A 27391-nucleotide genomic window follows, 5' to 3' on the forward strand; every position below is an offset into this window, starting at 1 on the left:
TCATATAATGCTGCATAATTGGTAACATAATGAAGTCCTTTCACGTCACCATTTCGCCAGCCTACACTTCACATAATAGGCCTGTAGGTGGCACTTGGGCTTCATTAACTATGATAGTTTCATTAAATAGTAAACGGTGCATCATACATACATAAATGTAAGTGAATTGAATACTGATTACCATAATTGCCACTTTTGGCGCTGCGCGGTTTTGTGCAGTGCGTTTGTAGTCATTTGGCATCCATTTTCTCAGCGATGTAATTTGATTTATAAAATGAGACAAACCGCAGATCAAGATCGCTCCACAAATAAGCTTGTCTGTCCCGTGTAATTTTCAACCGATTTATGAATAAGAACGGAAAATGACTGCTCCACTTCACATTATTGTCCAATGAAATTTGAGCTTGTGCCAGATCATGATTGGCTGGTGTATTATAGGCTACATGACAAACGGGCATTGATGAATTATGTTATCAGAATCAGAATCAGAATGAGCTTTATTGCCAGGTATGTTTACACATACTAGGAATTTGTTTTAGTAACATAAGCTCCACAGTGCAACTGACAGCGACAAGACAGATAATAAAAAGGATAATATACAAATATACAAAATAGACAATGTACAAAATAGCAAAAAACACTATATAATATAGACAATTATGTATGTACAGTTATGATATGTGCAAATTTGAAATGTAAATAAGTATGTGTGTTAAATAAATGTATTATAGAGCTGTGTGTTCCGTGTTTATTGTCAAGTGTTCATGAGATGGATTGCCTGAGGGAAGAAACTGTTCCTGTGTCTGGTCGTTCTGGTGCTCAGTGCTCTGTAGCGTTGACCAGACGGCAACAGTTCAAAGAGGGAGTGTGCTGGATGTGAGGGGTCCAGAGTGATTTTCTTAGCCCTTTTGCTCACTCTGGATGAGTACAGTTCTTGGAGACTGGGCAGGGTTCCCACGGGTCCTTGAAATCCTTGAAAGTTTGTGAATCTGATTAAAAATTTTCAAGGCCCTGGAAAGTTTTTGAAAATAAACAAACATAGATACAGGTCCTTGAAAATTCCATATTATTCCCTCCGGTCCGCTAATGTGTTATTTCGCCAACACTTTGTGGCATATGCATACTAGCTTGCTTGATTTACGTTAGTTATGCACATTTATGCGTTACGTTAAGTGTTTCCTATGTGAGGTACTTTGTGTTGTTTGTTGCCATGACGTTCAGACGCACACGAAACTACTAAGATGGTACCTCAACGTTTCACAGACACACCGTGAAACATTGCAAAAATAGGCTGAAACGTGATGCCTGGAAAATGCAAGTTTCAAGATATTTGGCTCACCAAAGAAGATTACAAAGAATGGCTTGCCAGAGATCCAAAGGATGTAATGTTATATTGCTTTGCTTGTTAAAATAATGAAAAGCCATGAGGCAAGAAAAACTTAAGCATATTCATATATCTTAAAACTTCTGGTTACATGAGTCTAAGCTCTTTTCAATGAAATCCATGCAAAAGTTAATATCAGATCATTTTAGAATACAGTATAGTATGTACAAAGTATTATTCAGTTTTATGTAAAACAGAAATACGACAAATAGAATATCAGATTTCTGTCATATGGCCAAAAATAAATGCAAAAAAAAAAGAAGCTTTTTTGCATAGTTGTGTTTGACATGAAAGCTGTAACAATGTATCTTACAAGGTGACGCGATGTAACCTTGCTCTCACTTGAACTGTGTACCCACGTTAAGTCCTTGAATTTGAGGGTATTGGACCTGGAAAGTCCTTGAAAGGTCCTTGAATTTGAAGTTAACCAATGTGTGGGAACCCTGCTGGGGAGGGTTGTACCAATGATTCGCTCAGCAGTCCGGACTACCCTCTGTTACAGGCAGAGGCTCTTTAGTCTTCTGAGGTCAGATTTGGTAGCTGAGCTGAACCAGACAGTTATAGAATTGCAGAGGATGGATTCAATGATGGCGGAGTAGAACTGTTTCAGCAGCTCCTGTGGCAGGTTGAACTTCCTCAGCTGGAGAAGGAAGTACAACCTCTGCTGGGCCTTTTTCACAATGGACTCGATGTGATTGTCCCACTTCAGATCCTGGGAGATTGTGGTGCCCAGGTATCTGAATGTCTCCACTGCAGTCACAGTGCTGTTCATGATGGTGAGTGGGAGGAGTGCAGGGGGGTTTCTCCTGAAGTCCACGATAATCTCCACTGTTTTGAGTGTGTTGAGCTCCAGGTTGTTAAGACTGCACCAGACAGCCAGCTCTTTAACCTCCTGTCTGTAAGCGGACTCGTCACCGTCCTGAATGAGGCCGATGAGTGTGGTGTCGTCTGCAAACTTCAGGAGCTTGACAGAGGGGTCTTTAGAGATGCAGTCGTTGGTGTACAGGGAGAAGAGCAGTGGGGAGAGAACACAGCCCTGAGGAGCTCCAGTGCTGATGGTGCGGTTGCTGGATGTGTATTTTCCCAGCCTCACTAGCTGCTGCCTGTCTGCCAGGAAGCTGTTGATCCACTGATAGACGGAGGTGGGCACAGAGAGCTGAGTTAATTTGGGCTGGAGGAGTGATGGGATGATGGTGTTAAAAGCAGAGCTGAAGTCTACAAACATGATTCTCACATAAGTCCCTGATCTGTCTAGATGTTGCAGAACATAATGCAGTCCCATATTGACTGCATCGTCCACAGACCTGTTTGCTCTGTAGGCAAACGGCAGGGGGTCCAGTAAGGGTCCAGTGATAAGTCAGATAAGTCAAAACCAGTCTTTCAAATGATTTCATGGCCACAGATGTTAGAGCCACAGGTCTGTAGTCATTAGGTCCAGTAATTTTGGGTTTCTTTGGGACGGGTATGATGGTGGGGCGTTTGAAGCATGAGGGAACTTCGCACAGCTCCAGTGATCTGTTGAAGATCTGTGTGGAGATCTGTGTGAAGATGGGGGCCAGCTGGTCAGTGCAAGTTGCAGGAGGTGTGAATGGTGTTTTTTCAAACCTGCAATAGAACTCGTTCAGGGGTGCGTTTCCCAAAAACAACTATGGTCACAAGTTCCGTCATTACCAATAGTTCAATGGAACTAACGACCATAGTTAGCTAACGATGCTTTTTGGAAACGCACCCCAGATCGTCTGCCAGTTGTTGATTCTCCACGGTGCTGGGGGATGGTGTCTTGTAGTTGGTGATCTCTTTCAGACCTTTCCACACTGAAGCCGTGTCACTAGAAGAGAACTGAATCCGTAGCTTTTCGGAATAATTCCTCTTTGCCACTCTGATCTCCTTTTCCAGTGTGCATTTGGCCTGTTTGTATAAGACTCTGTCCCCATTCCTGCGAGCATCTTCTTTGGCCTGACGGAGCTGGCTAAGTTTTGCAGTGAACAATGGTTTGTCGTTGTTGTAAGTTGTAAATGAGTCCTAGTAGGAATGCACATATCTTCACAGAAACTGATATAAGATGTTACAGTCTCTGTGAGCTCATCCAGATCGGTGGCAGCAGCTTCAAAAACAGTCCAATCAGTGAGAGAGAAACAGGCTTGTAAATCCCGCTCTGCTTCATTAGTCCATCTTTTTACAGTCCTTAATACAGGTTCAGCTGATTTCAGTTTCTGCCTTTAGGTCGGTATGAGATGAACTAAACAGTGATCAGAGAGCCCCAAAGCTGCCTGTGGGACAGAGTGATATGCCTCCTTTATTGCTGTGTAACAGTGATCCTATATATTACTGTCTCTGGTGGGACATGTAACATGGCCTATTCTAAAATATAACAGATGGATTTGTAATTAAATTGACACACTAGCTTTGATTATTGATGAAAAAAACTTAAAATATTGTTTGGTTTATTTTTTTTCCCTTTCATTGACCCATAGGCACTCACTGAAAGAACCACATATGGCTTCAGAGGCTATGGTTTCCAAACAGACTGGAATATCAGTCAGTCCAGCAAAACGCACGCAACCAGCTACGCCTCAGATTGACAGATATGTAAAAATAAACAGGAACTTTCTGACTTTTGAGCGATTAGTTGCCATTTTGTACACATTGTCATGTTAATTATAATTCAAATGCATTTTGTTTGATTGACTGTCATTGCTATTTGTCTGAGAGGGGCACTTTTGAATATTTTTGAAAAAGGGCAGGGACTTGAGCCCCCAAAGTCCAACCGCCATGCCCGATATTTAGTGACACCTATTATAGGAAACTCAACACAGTATACGTCGATTTAATATCTATGTAAATGTAACATAAGAGAAAATGCGACCAGCTGTGGGTCGTTGATCACTAATTGCACATTACAATTACATAATTTATGTAATTACAATTTTATTTCAAGAATATTATGATTGGCCTATGATCTGGTAGTGTAAGTGTTGTTATCATAATTGAGCCTCAATGCATGATTTCCAACTCTTTTTAGCTTGCCATTGAAATAGTAGAAGTGGTTATTTTCATCTTCAGCATTAACTTCATACATATTATTTTGGGTAATTTGTTTAGAACTCTGATATTTACTAAGAGTTGATGATTGCAGTGCGTTCTGCAATATGAAAGATAGCTCTGTTGTCTCTTGCCTATGTTTCACATTTGAAGGCTCTTGTGGTTTTGATGTAGTAATTTGTGTGACATAATTTTTATTCATTATCATCTTCTCCTGGCATCTCTTCATCCCAGAGGTGGTGCGATGAATTAGTCCAAAGCAACCATCTTCATCTGTAGGCTGTGATCCTTCTGTTTCTTTGCTTGGTGATGTTTTATCTTCTGGTGTCAGTATCTCATTTTCTTTTGTACTTTCTCTTTCAGGAAGTTCTGTTGTAATTTCTGTCTCATGTTCATCTTCTGGTGTTTGTAGCTCAATTTCTGTTGTACATTCAGTTTCAAGAGCCTCTGTTGTCATTAATGTCTCGTCTTTGTTCGTTGTGAAATCTTCTTCATATTTTGTGGACATGGTTGGTGTAACTGGTTCATTTGTACCTTTTGACTCCGTATTTTCTGAAATGAAATCAACAGGCTCTGACTGTCTTTCTTCATATGTTTTAGCTGTTGTCATCACAGGTGTTTCATCTTCTGGTGTTTGTAGCTCAATTTCTGTTGTACATTCAGTTTCAAGAGCCTCTGTTGTCATTAATGTCTCTTGTCTGTTTATTGTGAAATCTTCTGCATATTTTATGGAAGTGGTTGGTGTAAGTGGTTCATTTGTACCTTTTGACACCGTATTTTCTGAAATGAAATCAACAGGTTCTGACTGTCTTTCTTCATATGTTTTAGCTGTTGTCATCACAGGTGTTTTATCTTCTGGTGTTTGTAGCTCAATTTCTGTTGTACATTCAGTTTCAAGAGCCTCTGTTGTCATTAATGTCTCTTGTCTGTTTATTGTGAAATCTTCTGCATATTTTGTGGACATGGTTGGTGTTGCTGGTTCAATTGTACCTTTTGACTCAATATTTTCTGAAATTAAATCAACAGGTTCTGACTGTCTTTCTTCATATGTTTTAGCTGTTGTCATCACAGGTGTTTTATCTTCTGGTGTTTGTAACTCAATTTCTGTTGTACATTCAGTTTCAAGACTCTGTGTTGTCATTCTTTTCTCATGTTCAGTCCTAATTAAATCTTCTGCATATTTCCCTGTTGTAACTAATTCATTTATACCTTCATTCGCAAGGTGTTCTGACTTTAAATAATTAATTTTAATAATCTTTTCCTGGCATCTTTTCAACCCAGAGCTAGTGCGATGAATTAGTCCAAAGCAACCATCTTCATATGTATGCCATGACGCTTCTGTTTCTTTGATTGGTGGTGTTTGAGTTTCCACCCCCAGCACTGCCATTGTTGGCTTCATTTCTTTCCTTTCCACTGATTGTTTTTCCAGAACATCTTCAGGTTTTTCTGTTGAGCTCTTTGAGTCTGTTGTACATCCTATATCAGGAAACACTAATGCCATTTCACGTTCTGTCGGTGGGACATCATGTTCTCTGGACATGGTTGGTGTTGCTGGTTCATTTGTACCTTTTGACACCGTATTTTCTGAAATGAAATCAACAGGCTCTGACTGTCTTTCTTCATATGTTTTAGCTGTTGTCATCACAGGTGTTTTATCTTCTGGTGTTTGTAGCTCAATTTCTGTTGTACATTCAGTTTCAAGAGCCTCTGTTGTCATTAATGTCTCTTGTCTGTTTATTGTGAAATCTTCTGCATATTTTGTGGACATGGTTGGTGTTGCTGGTTCAATTGTACCTTTTGACTCAATATTTTCTGAAATTAAATCAACTGGCTCTGACTGTCTTTCTTCATATGTTTTAGCTGTTGTCATCACAGGTGTTTTATCTTCTGGTGTTTGTAGCTCAATTTCTGTTGTACATTCAGTTTCAAGAGCCTCTGTTGTCATTAATGTCTCTTGTCTGTTTGAAATGAAATCTTCTGCATATTTTGTGGACATGGTTGGTGTTGCTGGTTCAATTGTACCTTTTGACTCAATATTTTCTGAAATTAAATCAACAGGTTCTGACTGTCTTTCTTCATATGTTTTAGCTGTTGTCATCACAGGTGTTTTATCTTCTGGTGTTTGTAACTCAATTTCTGTTGTACATTCAGTTTCAAGACTCTGTGTTGTCATTCTTTTCTCATGTTCAGTCCTAATTAAATCTTCTGCATATTTCCCTGTTGTAACTAATTCATTTATACCTTCATTCGCAAGGTGTTCTGACTTTAAATAATTAATTTTAATAATCTTTTCCTGGCATCTTTTCAACCCAGAGCTAGTGCGATGAATTAGTCCAAAACAACCATCTTCATATGTATGCCATGACACTTCTGTTTCTTTGATTGGTGGTGTTTGAGTTTCCACCCCCAGCACTGCCATTGTTGGCTTCATTTCTTTCCTTTCCACTGATTGTTTTTCCAGAACATCTTCAGGTTTTTCTGTTGAGCTCTTTGAGTCTGTTGTACATCCTATATCAGGAAACACTAATGCCATTTCACGTTCTGTCGGTGTGACATCATGTTCTCTGGAAATGGTTGGTGTAACTGGTTCATTTGTACTTTTTGACTCTGTATTTTCTGAAATTAAATCAACTGGCTCTGACTGTCTTTCTTCATATGTTTTAGCTGTTGTCATCACATGTGTTTTATCTTCTGGTGTTTGTAGCTCAATTTCTGTTGTACATTCAGTTTCAGGAAGTTCTGTTGTAATTTCTGTCTCATGTTTAGTCACTATGACAGTATGTTCATGTCTTCTTAAAGGGCTGGATGTAACTAATTCATTAGTACCTTTTGACTCAATATTTTCTGAAATTAAATCAACAGGTTCTGACTGTCTTTCTTCATATGTTTTAGCTGTTGTCATCACATGTGTTTTATCTTCAGGTGTTTGTAACTCAATTTCTGTTGTACATTCAGTTTCAAGACTCTGTGTTGTCATTCTTTTCTCATGTTCAGTCCTAATTAAATCTTCTGCATATTTCCCTGTTGTAACTAATTCATTTATACCTTCATTCGCAAGGTGTTCTGACTTTAAATAATTAATTTTAATAATCTTTTCCTGGCATCTTTTCAACCCAGAGCTAGTGCGATGAATTAGTCCAAAGCAACCATCTTCATATGTATGCCATGACGCTTCTGTTTCTTTGATTGGTGGTGTTTGAGTTTCCACCCCCAGCACTGCCATTGTTGGCTTCATTTCTTTCCTTTCCACTGATTGTTTTTCCAGAACATCTTCAGGTTTTTCTGTTGAGCTCTTTGAGTCTGTTGTACATCCTATATCAGGAAACACTAATGCCATTTCACGTTCTGTCGGTGGGACATCATGTTCTCTGGACATGGTTGGTGTTGCTGGTTCATTTGTACCTTTTGACTCCGTATTTTCTGAAATGAAATCAACAGGTTCTGACTGTCTTTCTTCATATGTTTTAGCTGTTGTCATCACAGGTGTTTTATCTTCTGGTGTTTGTAGCTCAATTTCTGTTGTACATTCAGTTTCAAGAGCCTCTGTTGTCATTAATGTCTCTTGTCTGTTTATTGTGAAATCTTCTGCATATTTTGTGGACATGGTTGGTGTTGCTGGTTCAATTGTACCTTTTGACTCAATATTTTCTGAAATTAAATCAACAGGCTCTGACTGTCTTTCTTCATATGTTTTAGCTGTTGTCATCACAGGTGTTTTATCTTCTGGTGTTTGTAGCTCAATTTCTGTTGTACATTCAGTTTCAAGAGCCTCTGTTGTCATTAATGTCTCTTGTCTGTTTATTGTGAAATCTTCTGCATATTTTGTGGACATGGTTGGTGTTGCTGGTTCATTTGTACCTTTTGACTCAATATTTTCTGAAATTAAATCAACTGGCTCTGACTGTCTTTCTTCATATGTTTTAGCTGTTGTCATCACAGGTGTTTTATCTTCTGGTGTTTGTAGCTCAATTTCTGTTGTACATTCAGTTTCAAGAGCCTCTGTTGTCATTAATGTCTCTTGTCTGTTTGAAATGAAATCTTCTGCATATTTTGTGGACATGGTTGGTGTTGCTGGTTCAATTGTACCTTTTGACTCTGTATTTTCTGAAATTAAATCAACTGGCTCTGACTGTCTTTCTTCATATGTTTTAGCTGTTGTCATCACATGTGTTTTATCTTCTGGTGTTTGTAGCTCAATTTCTGTTGTACATTCAGTTTCAAGAGCCTCTGTTGTCATTAATGTCTCTTGTCTGTTTATTGAAATGAAATCTTCTGCATATTTTGTGGACATGGTTGGTGTTGCTGGTTCAATTGTACCTTCTGTTGCAAGATGTTCTAAACTTAAACTATCATATTTCGACTGTCTTTCTTCATGCGTGATATCTGTTCTGTTCACATGTGTTTTATCTTCAGGTGTTTGTAACTCAATTTCTGTTGTACATTCAGTTTCAAGACTCTGTGTTGTCATTCTTTTCTCATGTTCAGTCCTAATTAAATCTTCTGCATATTTCCCTGTTGTAACTAATTCATTTATACCTTCATTCGCAAGGTGTTCTGACTTTAAATAATTAATTTTAATAATCTTTTCCTGGCATCTTTTCAACCCAGAGCTAGTGCGATGAATTAGTCCAAAGCAACCATCTTCATATGTATGCCATGACGCTTCTGTTTCTTTGATTGGTGGTGTTTGAGTTTCCACCCCCAGCACTGCCATTGTTGGCTTCATTTCTTTCCTTTCCACTGATTGTTTTCCAGAACATCTTCAGGTTTTTCTGTTGAGCTCTTTGAGTCTGTTGTACATCCTATATCAGGAAACACTAATGCCATTTCACGTTCTGTCGGTGGGACATCATGTTCTCTGGACATGGTTGGTGTTGCTGGTTCATTTGTACCTTTTGACTCCGTATTTTCTGAAATGAAATCAACAGGTTCTGACTGTCTTTCTTCATATGTTTTAGCTGTTGTCATCACAGGTGTTTTATCTTCTGGTGTTTGTAGCTCAATTTCTGTTGTACATTCAGTTTCAAGAGCCTCTGTTGTCATTAATGTCTCTTGTCTGTTTATTGTGAAATCTTCTGCATATTTTGTGGACATGGTTGGTGTTGCTGGTTCAATTGTACCTTTTGACTCAATATTTTCTGAAATTAAATCAACAGGCTCTGACTGTCTTTCTTCATATGTTTTAGCTGTTGTCATCACAGGTGTTTTATCTTCTGGTGTTTGTAGCTCAATTTCTGTTGTACATTCAGTTTCAAGAGCCTCTGTTGTCATTAATGTCTCTTGTCTGTTTATTGTGAAATCTTCTGCATATTTTGTGGACATGGTTGGTGTTGCTGGTTCAATTGTACCTTTTGACTCAATATTTTCTGAAATTAAATCAACAGGCTCTGACTGTCTTTCTTCATATGTTTTAGCTGTTGTCATCACAGGTGTTTTATCTTCTGGTGTTTGTAGCTCAATTTCTGTTGTACATTCAGTTTCAAGAGCCTCTGTTGTCATTAATGTCTCTTGTCTGTTTATTGTGAAATCTTCTGCATATTTTATGGAAGTGGTTAGTGTAAGTGGTTCATTTGTACCTTTTGACTCTGTATTTTCTGAAATGAAATCAACAGGCTCTGACTGTCTTTCTTCATATGTTTTAGCTGTTGTCATCACAGGTGTTTTATCTTCTGGTGTTTGTAGCTCAATTTCTGTTGTACATTCAGTTTCAAGAGCCTCTGTTGTCATTAATGTCTCTTGTCTGTTTATTGTGAAATCTTCTGCATATTTTGTGGACATGGTTGGTGTTGCTGGTTCAATTGTACCTTTTGACTCAATATTTTCTGAAATTAAATCAACTGGCTCTGACTGTCTTTCTTCATATGTTTTAGCTGTTGTCATCACAGGTGTTTTATCTTCTGGTGTTTGTAGCTCAATTTCTGTTGTACATTCAGTTTCAAGAGCCTCTGTTGTCATTAATGTCTCTTGTCTGTTTGAAATGAAATCTTCTGCATATTTTGTGGACATGGTTGGTGTAACTGGTTCATTTGTACCTTTTGACTCCGTATTTTCTGAAATGAAATCAACAGGCTCTGACTGTCTTTCTTCATATGTTTTAGCTGTTGTCATCACAGGTGTTTTATCTTCTGGTGTTTGTAGCTCAATTTCTGTTGTACATTCAGTTTCAAGAGCCTCTGTTGTCATTAATGTCTCTTGTCTGTTTATTGTGAAATCTTCTGCATATTTTGTGGACATGGTTGGTGTTGCTGGTTCATTTGTACCTTTTGACTCAATATTTTCTGAAATTAAATCAACAGGCTCTGACTGTCTTTCTTCATATGTTTTAGCTGTTGTCATCACAGGTGTTTTATCTTCTGGTGTTTGTAGCTCAATTTCTGTTGTACATTCAGTTTCAAGAGCCTCTGTTGTCATTAATGTCTCTTGTCTGTTTATTGTGAAATCTTCTGCATATTTTGTGGACATGGTTGGTGTTGCTGGTTCAATTGTACCTTTTGACTCAATATTTTCTGAAATGAAATCAACAGGCTCTGACTGTCTTTCTTCATATGTTTTAGCTGTTGTCATCACAGGTGTTTTATCTTCTGGTGTTTGTAGCTCAATTTCTGTTGTACATTCAGTTTCAAGAGCCTCTGTTGTCATTAATGTCTCTTGTCTGTTTGAAATGAAATCTTCTGCATATTTTGTGGACATGGTTGGTGTTGCTGGTTCAATTGTACCTTTTGACTCCGTATTTTCTGAAATTAAATCAACAGGCTCTGACTGTCTTTCTTCATATATTTTAGCTGTTGTCATCACAGGTGTTTTATCTTCTGGTGTTTGTAGCTCAATTTCTGTTGTACATTCAGTTTCAAGAGCCTCTGTTGTCATTAATGTCTCTTGTCTGTTTATTGTGAAATCTTCTGCATATTTTGTGGACATGGTTGGTGTTGCTGGTTCAATTGTACCTTTTGACTCAATATTTTCTGAAATTAAATCAACAGGCTCTGACTGTCTTTCTTCATATGTTTTAGCTGTTGTCATCACAGGTGTTTTATCTTCTGGTGTTTGTAGCTCAATTTCTGTTGTACATTCAGTTTCAAGAGCCTCTGTTGTCATTAATGTCTCTTGTCTGTTTGAAATGAAATCTTCTGCATATTTTGTGGACATGGTTGGTGTTGCTGGTTCATTGTACCTTTTGACTCAATATTTTCTGAAATTAAATCAACAGGCTCTGACTGTCTTTCTTCATATGTTTTAGCTGTTGTCATCACAGGTGTTTTATCTTCTGGTGTTTGTAGCTCAATTTCTGTTGTACATTCAGTTTCAAGAGCCTCTGTTGTCATTAATGTCTCTTGTCTGTTTATTGTGAAATCTTCTGCATATTTTATGGACGTGGTTAGTGTAAGTGGTTCATTTGTACCTTTTGACACCGTATTTTCTGAAATGAAATCAACAGGTTCTGACTGTCTTTCTTCATATGTTTTAGCTGTTGTCATCACAGGTGTTTTATCTTCTGGTGTTTGTAGCTCAATTTCTGTTGTACATTCAGTTTCAAGAGCCTCTGTTGTCATTAATGTCTCTTGTCTGTTTATTGTGAAATCTTCTGCATATTTTGTGGACATGGTTGGTGTTGCTGGTTCAATTGTACCTTTTGACTCAATATTTTCTGAAATGAAATCAACAGGCTCTGACTGTCTTTCTTCATATGTTTTAGCTGTTGTCATCACAGGTGTTTTATCTTCTGGTGTTTGTAGCTCAATTTCTGTTGTACATTCAGTTTCAAGAGCCTCTGTTGTCATTAATGTCTCTTGTCTGTTTATTGTGAAATCTTCTGCATATTTTGTGGACATGGTTGGTGTTGCTGGTTCAATTGTACCTTTTGACTCAATATTTTCTGAAATGAAATCAACAGGCTCTGACTGTCTTTCTTCATATGTTTTAGCTGTTGTCATCACAGGTGTTTTATCTTCTGGTGTTTGTAGCTCAATTTCTGTTGTACATTCAGTTTCAAGAGCCTCTGTTGTCATTAATGTCTCTTGTCTGTTTATTGTGAAATCTTCTGCATATTTTATGGACATGGTTGGTGTTGCTGGTTCAATTGTACCTTTTGACTCGTATTTTCTGAAATTAAATCAACAGGTTCTGACTGTCTTTCTTCATATGTTTTAGCTGTTGTCATCACAGGTGTTTTATCTTCTGGTGTTTGTAGCTCAATTTCTGTTGTACATTCAGTTTCAAGAGCCTCTGTTGTCATTAATGTCTCTTGTCTGTTTATTGTGAAATCTTCTGCATATTTTGTGGACATGGTTGGTGTTGCTGGTTCAATTGTACCTTTTGACTCAATATTTTCTGAAATTAAATCAACTGGCTCTGACTGTCTTTCTTCATATGTTTTAGCTGTTGTCATCACAGGTGTTTTATCTTCTGGTGTTTGTAGCTCAATTTCTGTTGTACATTCAGTTTCAAGAGCCTCTGTTGTCATTAATGTCTCTTGTCTGTTTATTGTGAAATCTTCTGCATATTTTATGGACATGGTTGGTGTTGCTGGTTCATTTGTACCTTTTGACTCAATATTTTCTGAAATTAAATCAACAGGCTCTGACTGTCTTTCTTCATATGTTTTAGCTGTTGTCATCACAGGTGTTTTATCTTCTGGTGTTTGTAGCTCAATTTCTGTTGTACATTCAGTTTCAAGAGCCTCTGTTGTCATTAATGTCTCTTGTCTGTTTATTGTGAAATCTTCTGCATATTTTGTGGACATGGTTGGTGTTGCTGGTTCATTTGTACCTTTTGACTCCGTATTTTCTGAAATGAAATCAACAGGCTCTGACTGTCTTTCTTCATATGTTTTAGCTGTTGTCATCACAGGTGTTTTATCTTCTGGTGTTTGTAGCTCAATTTCTGTTGTACATTCAGTTTCAAGAGCCTCTGTTGTCATTAATGTCTCTTGTCTGTTTATTGTGAAATCTTCTGCATATTTTGTGGACATGGTTGGTGTTGCTGGTTCAATTGTACCTTTTGACTCAATATTTTCTGAAATTAAATCAACAGGCTCTGACTGTCTTTCTTCATATGTTTTAGCTGTTGTCATCACAGGTGTTTTATCTTCTGGTGTTTGTAGCTCAATTTCTGTTGTACATTCAGTTTCAAGAGCCTCTGTTGTCATTAATGTCTCTTGTCTGTTTATTGTGAAATCTTCTGCATATTTTATGGAAGTGGTTGGTGTAAGTGGTTCATTTGTACCTTTTGACTCTGTATTTTCTGAAATGAAATCAACAGGCTCTGACTGTCTTTCTTCATATGTTTTAGCTGTTGTCATCACAGGTGTTTTATCTTCTGGTGTTTGTAGCTCAATTTCTGTTGTACATTCAGTTTCAAGAGCCTCTGTTGTCATTAATGTCTCTTGTCTGTTTGAAATGAAATCTTCTGCATATTTTGTGGACATGGTTGGTGTTGCTGGTTCAATTGTACCTTTTGACTCCGTATTTTCTGAAATTAAATCAACAGGCTCTGACTGTCTTTCTTCATATGTTTTAGCTGTTGTCATCACAGGTGTTTTATCTTCTGGTGTTTGTAGCTCAATTTCTGTTGTACATTCAGTTTCAAGAGCCTCTGTTGTCATTAATGTCTCTTGTCTGTTTATTGTGAAATCTTCTGCATATTTTATGGACATGGTTGGTGTTGCTGGTTCATTTGTACCTTTTGACTCAATATTTTCTGAAATTAAATCAACAGGCTCTGACTGTCTTTCTTCATATGTTTTAGCTGTTGTCATCACAGGTGTTTTATCTTCTGGTGTTTGTAGCTCAATTTCTGTTGTACATTCAGTTTCAAGAGCCTCTGTTGTCATTAATGTCTCTTGTCTGTTTATTGTGAAATCTTCTGCATATTTTATGGACATGGTTGGTGTTGCTGGTTCATTTGTACCTTTTGACTCAATATTTTCTGAAATTAAATCAACAGGCTCTGACTGTCTTTCTTCATATGTTTTAGCTGTTGTCATCACAGGTGTTTTATCTTCTGGTGTTTGTAGCTCAATTTCTGTTGTACATTCAGTTTCAAGAGCCTCTGTTGTCATTAATGTCTCTTGTCTGTTTATTGTGAAATCTTCTGCATATTTTGTGGACATGGTTGGTGTTGCTGGTTCATTTGTACCTTTTGACTCAATATTTTCTGAAATTAAATCAACTGGCTCTGACTGTCTTTCTTCATATGTTTTAGCTGTTGTCATCACAGGTGTTTTATCTTCTGGTGTTTGTAGCTCAATTTCTGTTGTACATTCAGTTTCAAGAGCCTCTGTTGTCATTAATGTCTCTTGTCTGTTTGAAATGAAATCTTCTGCATATTTTGTGGACATGGTTGGTGTTGCTGGTTCATTTGTACCTTTTGACTCCGTATTTTCTGAAATGAAATCAACAGGCTCTGACTGTCTTTCTTCATATGTTTTAGCTGTTGTCATCACAGGTGTTTTATCTTCTGGTGTTTGTAGCTCAATTTCTGTTGTACATTCAGTTTCAAGAGCCTCTGTTGTCATTAATGTCTCTTGTCTGTTTATTGTGAAATCTTCTGCATATTTTGTGGACATGGTTGGTGTTGCTGGTTCAATTGTACCTTTTGACTCAATATTTTCTGAAATGAAATCAACAGGCTCTGACTGTCTTTCTTCATATGTTTTAGCTGTTGTCATCACAGGTGTTTTATCTTCTGGTGTTTGTAGCTCAATTTCTGTTGTACATTCAGTTTCAAGAGCCTCTGTTGTCATTAATGTCTCTTGTCTGTTTATTGTGAAATCTTCTGCATATTTTATGGAAGTGGTTGGTGTAAGTGGTTCATTTGTACCTTTTGACACCGTATTTTCTGAAATGAAATCAACAGGTTCTGACTGTCTTTCTTCATATGTTTTAGCTGTTGTCATCACAGGTGTTTTATCTTCTGGTGTTTGTAGCTCAATTTCTGTTGTACATTCAGTTTCAAGAGCCTCTGTTGTCATTAATGTCTCTTGTCTGTTTGAAATGAAATCTTCTGCATATTTTGTGGACATGGTTGGTGTTGCTGGTTCAATTGTACCTTTTGACTCAATATTTTCTGAAATTAAATCAACTGGCTCTGACTGTCTTTCTTCATATGTTTTAGCTGTTGTCATCACAGGTGTTTTATCTTCTGGTGTTTGTAGCTCAATTTCTGTTGTACATTCAGTTTCAAGAGCCTCTGTTGTCATTAATGTCTCTTGTCTGTTTGAAATGAAATCTTCTGCATATTTTGTGGACATGGTTGGTGTAACTGGTTCATTTGTACCTTTTGACTCCGTATTTTCTGAAATGAAATCAACAGGCTCTGACTGTCTTTCTTCATATGTTTTAGCTGTTGTCATCACAGGTGTTTTATCTTCTGGTGTTTGTAGCTCAATTTCTGTTGTACATTCAGTTTCAAGAGCCTCTGTTGTCATTAATGTCTCTTGTCTGTTTATTGTGAAATCTTCTGCATATTTTGTGGACATGGTTGGTGTTGCTGGTTCATTTGTACCTTTTGACTCAATATTTTCTGAAATTAAATCAACAGGCTCTGACTGTCTTTCTTCATATGTTTTAGCTGTTGTCATCACAGGTGTTTTATCTTCTGGTGTTTGTAGCTCAATTTCTGTTGTACATTCAGTTTCAAGAGCCTCTGTTGTCATTAATGTCTCTTGTCTGTTTATTGTGAAATCTTCTGCATATTTTGTGGACATGGTTGGTGTTGCTGGTTCAATTGTACCTTTTGACTCAATATTTTCTGAAATTAAATCAACAGGCTCTGACTGTCTTTCTTCATATGTTTTAGCTGTTGTCATCACAGGTGTTTTATCTTCTGGTGTTTGTAGCTCAATTTCTGTTGTACATTCAGTTTCAAGAGCCTCTGTTGTCATTAATGTCTCTTGTCTGTTTGAAATGAAATCTTCTGCATATTTTGTGGACATGGTTGGTGTTGCTGGTTCATTTGTACCTTTTGACTCAGTATTTTCTGAAATTAAATCAACAGGCTCTGACTGTCTTTCTTCATATGTTTTAGCTGTTGTCATCACAGGTGTTTTATCTTCTGGTGTTTGTAGCTCAATTTCTGTTGTACATTCAGTTTCAAGAGCCTCTGTTGTCATTAATGTCTCTTGTCTGTTTATTGTGAAATCTTCTGCATATTTTGTGGACATGGTTGGTGTTGCTGGTTCAATTGTACCTTTTGACTCAATATTTTCTGAAATTAAATCAACAGGCTCTGACTGTCTTTCTTCATATGTTTTAGCTGTTGTCATCACAGGTGTTTTATCTTCTGGTGTTTGTAGCTCAATTTCTGTTGTACATTCAGTTTCAAGAGCCTCTGTTGTCATTAATGTCTCTTGTCTGTTTATTGTGAAATCTTCTGCATATTTTGTGGACATGGTTGGTGTTGCTGGTTCAATTGTACCTTTTGACTCAATATTTTCTGAAATTAAATCAACAGGCTCTGACTGTCTTTCTTCATATGTTTTAGCTGTTGTCATCACAGGTGTTTTATCTTCTGGTGTTTGTAGCTCAATTTCTGTTGTACATTCAGTTTCAAGAGCCTCTGTTGTCATTAATGTCTCTTGTCTGTTTATTGTGAAATCTTCTGCATATTTTGTGGACATGGTTGGTGTTGCTGGTTCATTTGTACCTTTTGACTCCGTATTTTCTGAAATGAAATCAACAGGCTCTGACTGTCTTTCTTCATATGTTTTAGCTGTTGTCATCACAGGTGTTTTATCTTCTGGTGTTTGTAGCTCAATTTCTGTTGTACATTCAGTTTCAAGAGCCTCTGTTGTCATTAATGTCTCTTGTCTGTTTATTGTGAAATCTTCTGCATATTTTGTGGACATGGTTGGTGTTGCTGGTTCATTTGTACCTTTTGACTCCGTATTTTCTGAAATGAAATCAACAGGCTCTGACTGTCTTTCTTCATATGTTTTAGCTGTTGTCATCACAGGTGTTTTATCTTCTGGTGTTTGTAGCTCAATTTCTGTTGTACATTCAGTTTCAAGAGCCTCTGTTGTCATTAATGTCTCTTGTCTGTTTATTGTGAAATCTTCTGCATATTTTGTGGACATGGTTGGTGTTGCTGGTTCAATTGTACCTTTTGACTCAATATTTTCTGAAATTAAATCAACAGGCTCTGACTGTCTTTCTTCATATGTTTTAGCTGTTGTCATCACAGGTGTTTTATCTTCTGGTGTTTGTAGCTCAATTTCTGTTGTACATTCAGTTTCAAGAGCCTCTGTTGTCATTAATGTCTCTTGTCTGTTTATTGTGAAATCTTCTGCATATTTTGTGGACATGGTTGGTGTTGCTGGTTCAATTGTACCTTTTGACTCAATATTTTCTGAAATTAAATCAACAGGCTCTGACTGTCTTTCTTCATATGTTTTAGCTGTTGTCATCACAGGTGTTTTATCTTCTGGTGTTTGTAGCTCAATTTCTGTTGTACATTCAGTTTCAAGAGCCTCTGTTGTCATTAATGTCTCTTGTCTGTTTATTGTGAAATCTTCTGCATATTTTATGGACATGGTTGGTGTAAGTGGTTCATTTGTACCTTTTGACTGTATTTTCTGAAATGAAATCAACAGGCTCTGACTGTCTTTCTTCATATGTTTTAGCTGTTGTCATCACAGGTGTTTTATCTTCTGGTGTTTGTAGCTCAATTTCTGTTGTACATTCAGTTTCAAGAGCCTCTGTTGTCATTAATGTCTCTTGTCTGTTTGAAATGAAATCTTCTGCATATTTTGTGGACATGGTTGGTGTTGCTGGTTCAATTGTACCTTTTGACTCGTATTTTCTGAAATTAAATCAACAGGCTCTGACTGTCTTTCTTCATATGTTTTAGCTGTTGTCATCACAGGTGTTTTATCTTCTGGTGTTTGTAGCTCAATTTCTGTTGTACATTCAGTTTCAAGAGCCTCTGTTGTCATTAATGTCTCTTGTCTGTTTGTGAAATCTTCTGCATATTTTGTGGACATGGTTGGTGTTGCTGGTTCAATTGTACCTTTTGACTCAATATTTTCTGAAATTAAATCAACTGGCTCTGACTGTCTTTCTTCATATGTTTTAGCTGTTGTCATCACAGGTGTTTTATCTTCTGGTGTTTGTAGCTCAATTTCTGTTGTACATTCAGTTTCAAGAGCCTCTGTTGTCATTAATGTCTCTTGTCTGTTTATTGTGAAATCTTCTGCATATTTTGTGGACATGGTTGGTGTTGCTGGTTCATTTGTACCTTTTGACTCAATATTTTCTGAAATTAAATCAACAGGCTCTGACTGTCTTTCTTCATATGTTTTAGCTGTTGTCATCACAGGTGTTTTATCTTCTGGTGTTTGTAGCTCAATTTCTGTTGTACATTCAGTTTCAAGAGCCTCTGTTGTCATTAATGTCTCTTGTCTGTTTATGAAATCTTCTGCATATTTTGTGGACATGGTTGGTGTTGCTGGTTCATTTGTACCTTTTGACTCTGTATTTTCTGAAATGAAATCAACAGGCTCTGACTGTCTTTCTTCATATGTTTTAGCTGTTGTCATCACAGGTGTTTTATCTTCTGGTGTTTGTAGCTCAATTTCTGTTGTACATTCAGTTTCAAGAGCCTCTGTTGTCATTAATGTCTCTTGTCTGTTTATTGTGAAATCTTCTGCATATTTTGTGGACATGGTTGGTGTTGCTGGTTCAATTGTACCTTTTGACTCAATATTTTCTGAAATGAAATCAACAGGCTCTGACTGTCTTTCTTCATATGTTTTAGCTGTTGTCATCACAGGTGTTTTATCTTCTGGTGTTTGTAGCTCAATTTCTGTTGTACATTCAGTTTCAAGAGCCTCTGTTGTCATTAATGTCTCTTGTCTGTTTATTGTGAAATCTTCTGCATATTTTGTGGACATGGTTGGTGTTGCTGGTTCATTTGTACCTTTTGACTCGTATTTTCTGAAATGAAATCAACAGGCTCTGACTGTCTTTCTTCATATGTTTTAGCTGTTGTCATCACAGGTGTTTTATCTTCTGGTGTTTGTAGCTCAATTTCTGTTGTACATTCAGTTTCAAGAGCCTCTGTTGTCATTAATGTCTCTTGTCTGTTTATTGTGAAATCTTCTGCATATTTTGTGGACATGGTTGGTGTTGCTGGTTCAATTGTACCTTTTGACTCAATATTTTCTGAAATTAAATCAACAGGCTCTGACTGTCTTTCTTCATATGTTTTAGCTGTTGTCATCACAGGTGTTTTATCTTCTGGTGTTTGTAGCTCAATTTCTGTTGTACATTCAGTTTCAAGAGCCTCTGTTGTCATTAATGTCTCTTGTCTGTTTGTGAAATCTTCTGCATATTTTGTGGACATGGTTGGTGTTGCTGGTTCAATTGTACCTTTTGACTCAATATTTTCTGAAATTAAATCAACAGGCTCTGACTGTCTTTCTTCATATGTTTTAGCTGTTGTCATCACAGGTGTTTTATCTTCTGGTGTTTGTAGCTCAATTTCTGTTGTACATTCAGTTTCAAGAGCCTCTGTTGTCATTAATGTCTCTTGTCTGTTTATTGTGAAATCTTCTGCATATTTTGTGGACATGGTTGGTGTTGCTGGTTCAATTGTACCTTTTGACTCAATATTTTCTGAAATTAAATCAACAGGTTCTGACTGTCTTTCTTCATATGTTTTAGCTGTTGTCATCACAGGTGTTTTATCTTCTGGTGTTTGTAGCTCAATTTCTGTTGTACATTCAGTTTCAAGAGCCTCTGTTGTCATTAATGTCTCTTGTCTGTTTGAAATGAAATCTTCTGCATATTTTGTGGACATGGTTGGTGTTGCTGGTTCATTTGTACCTTTTGACTCAATATTTTCTGAAATTAAATCAACAGGCTCTGACTGTCTTTCTTCATATGTTTTAGCTGTTGTCATCACAGGTGTTTTATCTTCTGGTGTTTGTAGCTCAATTTCTGTTGTACATTCAGTTTCAAGAGCCTCTGTTGTCATTAATGTCTCTTGTCTGTTTATTGTGAAATCTTCTGCATATTTTGTGGACATGGTTGGTGTTGCTGGTTCAATTGTACCTTTTGACTCGTATTTTCTGAAATGAAATCAACAGGCTCTGACTGTCTTTCTTCATATGTTTTAGCTGTTGTCATCACAGGTGTTTTATCTTCTGGTGTTTGTAGCTCAATTTCTGTTGTACATTCAGTTTCAAGAGCCTCTGTTGTCATTAATGTCTCTTGTCTGTTTGTGAAATCTTCTGCATATTTTGTGGACATGGTTGGTGTTGCTGGTTCAATTGTACCTTTTGACTCAATATTTTCTGAAATTAAATCAACAGGTTCTGACTGTCTTTCTTCATATGTTTTAGCTGTTGTCATCACAGGTGTTTTATCTTCTGGTGTTTGTAGCTCAATTTCTGTTGTACATTCAGTTTCAAGAGCCTCTGTTGTCATTAATGTCTCTTGTCTGTTTGAAATGAAATCTTCTGCATATTTTATGGACATGGTTGGTGTTGCTGGTTCATTGTACCTTTTGACTCAATATTTTCTGAAATGAAATCAACAGGTTCTGACTGTCTTTCTTCATATGTTTTAGCTGTTGTCATCACAGGTGTTTTATCTTCTGGTGTTTGTAGCTCAATTTCTGTTGTACATTCAGTTTCAAGAGCCTCTGTTGTCATTAATGTCTCTTGTCTGTTTATTGTGAAATCTTCTGCATATTTTGTGGACATGGTTGGTGTTGTTGGTTCAATTGTACCTTTTGACTGTATTTTCTGAAATGAAATCAACAGGCTCTGACTGTCTTTCTTCATATGTTTTAGCTGTTGTCATCACAGGTGTTTTATCTTCTGGTGTTTGTAGCTCAATTTCTGTTGTACATTCAGTTTCAAGAGCCTCTGTTGTCATTAATGTCTCTTGTCTGTTTATTGTGAAATCTTCTGCATATTTTGTGGACATGGTTGGTGTTGCTGGTTCATTGTACCTTTTGACTCGTATTTTCTGAAATTAAATCAACAGGCTCTGACTGTCTTTCTTCATATGTTTTAGCTGTTGTCATCACAGGTGTTTTATCTTCTGGTGTTTGTAGCTCAATTTCTGTTGTACATTCAGTTTCAAGAGCCTCTGTTGTCATTAATGTCTCTTGTCTGTTTGAAATGAAATCTTCTGCATATTTTGTGGACATGGTTGGTGTTGCTGGTTCAATTGTACCTTTTGACTCCGTATTTTCTGAAATTAAATCAACAGGTTCTGACTGTCTTTCTTCATATGTTTTAGCTGTTGTCATCACAGGTGTTTTATCTTCTGGTGTTTGTAGCTCAATTTCTGTTGTACATTCAGTTTCAAGAGCCTCTGTTGTCATTAATGTCTCTTGTCTGTTTATTGTGAAATCTTCTGCATATTTTGTGGACATGGTTAGTGTAAGTGGTTCATTTGTACCTTTTGACTCTGTATTTTCTGAAATGAAATCAACTGGCTCTGACTGTCTTTCTTCATATGTTTTAGCTGTTGTCATCACAGGTGTTTTATCTTCTGGTGTTTGTAGCTCAATTTCTGTTGTACATTCAGTTTCAAGAGCCTCTGTTGTCATTAATGTCTCTTGTCTGTTTATTGTGAAATCTTCTGCATATTTTATGGACATGGTTGGTGTTGCTGGTTCATTTGTACCTTTTGACTCCGTATTTTCTGAAATGAAATCAACAGGCTCTGACTGTCTTTCTTCATATGTTTTAGCTGTTGTCATCACAGGTGTTTTATCTTCTGGTGTTTGTAGCTCAATTTCTGTTGTACATTCAGTTTCAAGAGCCTCTGTTGTCATTAATGTCTCTTGTCTGTTTATTGTGAAATCTTCTGCATATTTTGTGGACATGGTTGGTGTTGCTGGTTCATTTGTACCTTTTGACTCAATATTTTCTGAAATTAAATCAACAGGCTCTGACTGTCTTTCTTCATATGTTTTAGCTGTTGTCATCACAGGTGTTTTATCTTCTGGTGTTTGTAGCTCAATTTCTGTTGTACATTCAGTTTCAAGAGCCTCTGTTGTCATTAATGTCTCTTGTCTGTTTGAAATGAAATCTTCTGCATATTTTGTGGACATGGTTGGTGTTGCTGGTTCAATTGTACCTTTTGACTCAATATTTTCTGAAATTAAATCAACAGGCTCTGACTGTCTTTCTTCATATGTTTTAGCTGTTGTCATCACAGGTGTTTTATCTTCTGGTGTTTGTAGCTCAATTTCTGTTGTACATTCAGTTTCAAGAGCCTCTGTTGTCATTAATGTCTCTTGTCTGTTTGAAATGAAATCTTCTGCATATTTTGTGGACATGGTTGGTGTAACTGGTTCATTTGTACCTTTTGACTCCGTATTTTCTGAAATGAAATCAACAGGCTCTGACTGTCTTTCTTCATATGTTTTAGCTGTTGTCATCACAGGTGTTTTATCTTCTGGTGTTTGTAGCTCAATTTCTGTTGTACATTCAGTTTCAAGAGCCTCTGTTGTCATTAATGTCTCTTGTCTGTTTATTGTGAAATCTTCTGCATATTTTGTGGACATGGTTGGTGTTGCTGGTTCATTTGTACCTTTTGACTCCGTATTTTCTGAAATGAAATCAACAGGCTCTGACTGTCTTTCTTCATATGTTTTAGCTGTTGTCATCACAGGTGTTTTATCTTCTGGTGTTTGTAGCTCAATTTCTGTTGTACATTCAGTTTCAAGAGCCTCTGTTGTCATTAATGTCTCTTGTCTGTTTATTGTGAAATCTTCTGCATATTTTGTGGACATGGTTGGTGTTGCTGGTTCAATTGTACCTTTTGACTCAATATTTTCTGAAATTAAATCAACTGGCTCTGACTGTCTTTCTTCATATGTTTTAGCTGTTGTCATCACAGGTGTTTTATCTTCTGGTGTTTGTAGCTCAATTTCTGTTGTACATTCAGTTTCAAGAGCCTCTGTTGTCATTAATGTCTCTTGTCTGTTTATTGTGAAATCTTCTGCATATTTTGTGGACATGGTTGGTGTTGCTGGTTCAATTGTACCTTTTGACTCAATATTTTCTGAAATTAAATCAACTGGCTCTGACTGTCTTTCTTCATATGTTTTAGCTGTTGTCATCACAGGTGTTTTATCTTCTGGTGTTTGTAGCTCAATTTCTGTTGTACATTCAGTTTCAAGAGCCTCTGTTGTCATTAATGTCTCTTGTCTGTTTGAAATGAAATCTTCTGCATATTTTGTGGACATGGTTGGTGTTGCTGGTTCAATTGTACCTTTTGACTCAATATTTTCTGAAATTAAATCAACTGGCTCTGACTGTCTTTCTTCATATGTTTTAGCTGTTGTCATCACAGGTGTTTTATCTTCTGGTGTTTGTAGCTCAATTTCTGTTGTACATTCAGTTTCAAGAGCCTCTGTTGTCATTAATGTCTCTTGTCTGTTTGAAATGAAATCTTCTGCATATTTTGTGGACATGGTTGGTGTTGCTGGTTCAATTGTACCTTTTGACTCAATATTTTCTGAAATTAAATCAACAGGTTCTGACTGTCTTTCTTCATATTTTAGCTGTTGTCATCACAGGTGTTTTATCTTCTGGTGTTTGTAGCTCAATTTCTGTTGTACATTCAGTTTCAAGAGCCTCTGTTGTCATTAATGTCTCTTGTCTGTTTGAAATGAAATCTTCTGCATATTTTGTGGACATGGTTGGTGTTGCTGGTTCAATTGTACCTTTTGACTCAATATTTTCTGAAATTAAATCAACAGGTTCTGACTGTCTTTCTTCATATATTTTAGCTGTTGTCATCACAGGTGTTTTATCTTCTGGTGTTTGTAGCTCAATTTCTGTTGTACATTCAGTTTCAAGAGCCTCTGTTGTCATTAATGTCTCTTGTCTGTTTATTGTGAAATCTTCTGCATATTTTGTGGACATGGTTGGTGTTGCTGGTTCAATTGTACCTTTTGACTCAGTATTTTCTGAAATGAAATCAACAGGCTCTGACTGTCTTTCTTCATATGTTTTAGCTGTTGTCATCACAGGTGTTTTATCTTCTGGTGTTTGTAGCTCAATTTCTGTTGTACATTCAGTTTCAAGAGCCTCTGTTGTCATTAATGTCTCTTGTCTGTTTATTGTGAAATCTTCTGCATATTTTGTGGACATGGTTGGTGTTGCTGGTTCATTGTACCTTTTGACTCAGTATTTTCTGAAATTAAATCAACAGGCTCTGACTGTCTTTCTTCATATGTTTTAGCTGTTGTCATCACAGGTGTTTTATCTTCTGGTGTTTGTAGCTCAATTTCTGTTGTACATTCAGTTTCAAGAGCCTCTGTTGTCATTAATGTCTCTTGTCTGTTTATTGTGAAATCTTCTGCATATTTTGTGGACATGGTTGGTGTTGCTGGTTCAATTGTACCTTTTGACTCAATATTTTCTGAAATTAAATCAACAGGCTCTGACTGTCTTTCTTCATATATTTTAGCTGTTGTCATCACAGGTGTTTTATCTTTTGGTGTTTGTAGCTCAATTTCTGTTGTACATTCAGTTTCACGAAGCTCTGTTGTTGTTTCCTCCTCATGTTCAGTCTCTATGTCAGTATTTTCATGTCCTGTAGAGGGAGCTGATGTAACTAGTTCATTTTTACTTTTTGTTTTTAAATGTTCTGAACTTAAATCATCATATTTTGACTGTCTTTCTCCATAAGTGGTGTGTGTTCTCTCCACGGATGTTTTATCTTCAGGTGTTTGTAACTCAATTTCTGTTGTACATTCTGTTTCAGGAAGCTCTGTTGTCATTCCAGTCTCTTTTTCTGTGAGCAAGGCAGTACGTTTATTTCCTCTGGATGTGGTTGGTGTCACTGGTTTATTTGTTGGGGGTTCTTTTGTCATCAAAATTTCAGGTTGACTTGTAACCAAGATCAGCTTCTCCGTTGCTATCCAGTCCTCTCTTTGCTCAGCGTATTCTTTCTCATCCTTCTGTTTTATATCAGATACACTGTTTCCTTTTTCTGATGTTGCTTTTGTCATCGTTAATCTAATTCCACTGAAGCTTGTCTGATGTTTTTGACCAGATTTTGTGGTTTCCTGAACTGCTTCCACTGTTGGCCTGATTTCTTTGCCCCCTGAAGATATTTTCTTCTCACTTCCTTCGTTTTCTGCTGATGGTCTTTCCAGTTCTGTTGTAATTCCCAGCTGTTGTTTTGTAAATGTGACAGTATTTGCATATTTTCTGGAGGTGGCTGGATTTTCTAATTCACTTGTATGTTCTGTACTCAACAGAAGATCTTTAGTGCTTTCTGTCTCTAAGTTCTCGAAGTTATCTTCTGCATTATGTGGTTTTAAAACAGTTTGACTAAATGACATGGTTGAAGTCATCTTGTCATCACCTGCTTTTGATTCGTCGTCTGTTATGACAGTCGTTGGCCTTGGTTTCCATATGCTTCTTCTTTGCCTAAACATTTTCAGTGGAACTTGGTTTCTGTGTATTGAGTCGTTTGCAGATGAGGCGTTTATTTGTATCTTATCTGTCGCTAATGTCTTAGTCTCTGCTGTAACTATGCTGTCCTTTGCTCTCGTTTGGAAAACTCCCATTCCTAATAACACCAGTATTTTTTCCATGTAGACGACAGCATCATTACTAGAATTGGACGCAAATTTCATAGCGCTTTCCGCTAAGTCATTTATTTCGATTTCTACTCCTTGGTGTGGCTGTGAATATCTTGTAGCCTGGTGTATGGGACAGATGGTTGAACCCTTTTGATTAATAAATATTCTCAACCGTGTGGCAGATGGGAAAGTATTCCTTAGCATCTTAGCTAGATCTGACACCTGTTTCCATAAACTTCTTTCAGGGGCGTCTTCAAAAGCATCCCCTGGAAATCCATCTGTGGATTGACCAGAATGATGGTCAATAGTGCAGTAAGAGGGTTCTTTTGGTTGCTTGTCCAGTTTCGTGACCGTTTTTCTTTTAACTTGGAATACACCAATTATAAGACATGTTTTTGAAGTGATGCCTTGTTTAGATGAATGCATCTTCCTTCTTAGCAAGCCCCTAATAAGCTGTCAAGAAAATACAGTGAGATTTTGGGTCTTTTTTCTCAATGGTATTAGTGCAGCACTGAAAAAGCCTTATATAAACACAAAACAAATTCTAATTTCAATCTCTTTAATAGATCTCTTTAATTACTGGGGTTTTATGTATTTTGTTTTCTTCTGTACTGTTTATGTGATCTCAATTGGATTCTCATTATGTTTAGAATAATATAATATAGCATGTACTATAATCAGTATTTCAGCTAAATGTTGAATCTTTCCTAATTACTGTTTTCTTGCAGACAGCGAAAATATAATAAAATAAAATAATAATAATGATAATAATAAATGTTTCAAAATGTATCCAAAATTGAAAGGGTCAATATCACCATAGAGTGCCTTTCAACCCTCACAATACTCAAAACTTTTGGTTTTAATTTCCCATTTGCTTTATGTCATATCATAAACAGTAGACACTCAAGTACTATAGAAACATATTAGCTGAGCTCCCACACATTTTTTTCTTTAGATAATTATGGGCCATTTTTCAAAGCATATACCCTAAGATATATCCACCCTGTCATGGACATATACATTACTTTTAAATACGTTTTCATTGCAAAATTAAGATGCAAATTATATTTTCCGAAAGGTATGATGTCCCTTTTCTAAACAGGGTTATTTGTTTGCTTTCAAATTATAAATAAATAAAAGATTTTATGTAAACCATGAGTTTTTAAAGAAACTCATACAATTCACACATGTATTTTTTCCTATTTGGAGAAAATTGTAATGCGTTTTTTGGTTTGCATGTTATTGCCACCACACCTAGCTATTGAACACACTGGATTATACAGATATGATTGAATTATTATTTAAAATATTATTGTAAAATATCAATTAAAATATTAATAGAGGACAAATAATTTAAATTTTATGATTTGACTGTATTCTACTCTCAATCAAATTTAATGAGCAGTG

At 36.7% G+C, this 27391-nt stretch overlaps 1 long non-coding RNA gene across 3 annotated transcripts in view; it reads left to right on the plus strand.

Moving 5' to 3' along the window:
- The window catches only part of LOC131528237 (uncharacterized), a 34343-nt gene that overhangs the window by 1144 nt on the left and 5808 nt on the right, over positions 1-27391 (plus strand). The window contains exon 1 of one of the 3 annotated variants that reach the window (XR_009267825.1): positions 88-157. The exons of 1 other annotated variant lie outside the window; for it this stretch is intronic. This is a non-coding gene — a long non-coding RNA (uncharacterized LOC131528237). Of the gene's footprint in view, positions 1-87; positions 158-365; positions 508-27391 lie in introns of those variants that run through there. One more of the 3 variants, XR_009267826.1, reaches the window with a different exon arrangement.

The sequence above is a fragment of the Onychostoma macrolepis genome, chromosome 21 (assembly GCF_012432095.1).
Source record: "Onychostoma macrolepis isolate SWU-2019 chromosome 21, ASM1243209v1, whole genome shotgun sequence".
NCBI lineage: Eukaryota > Metazoa > Chordata > Actinopteri > Cypriniformes > Cyprinidae > Onychostoma > Onychostoma macrolepis.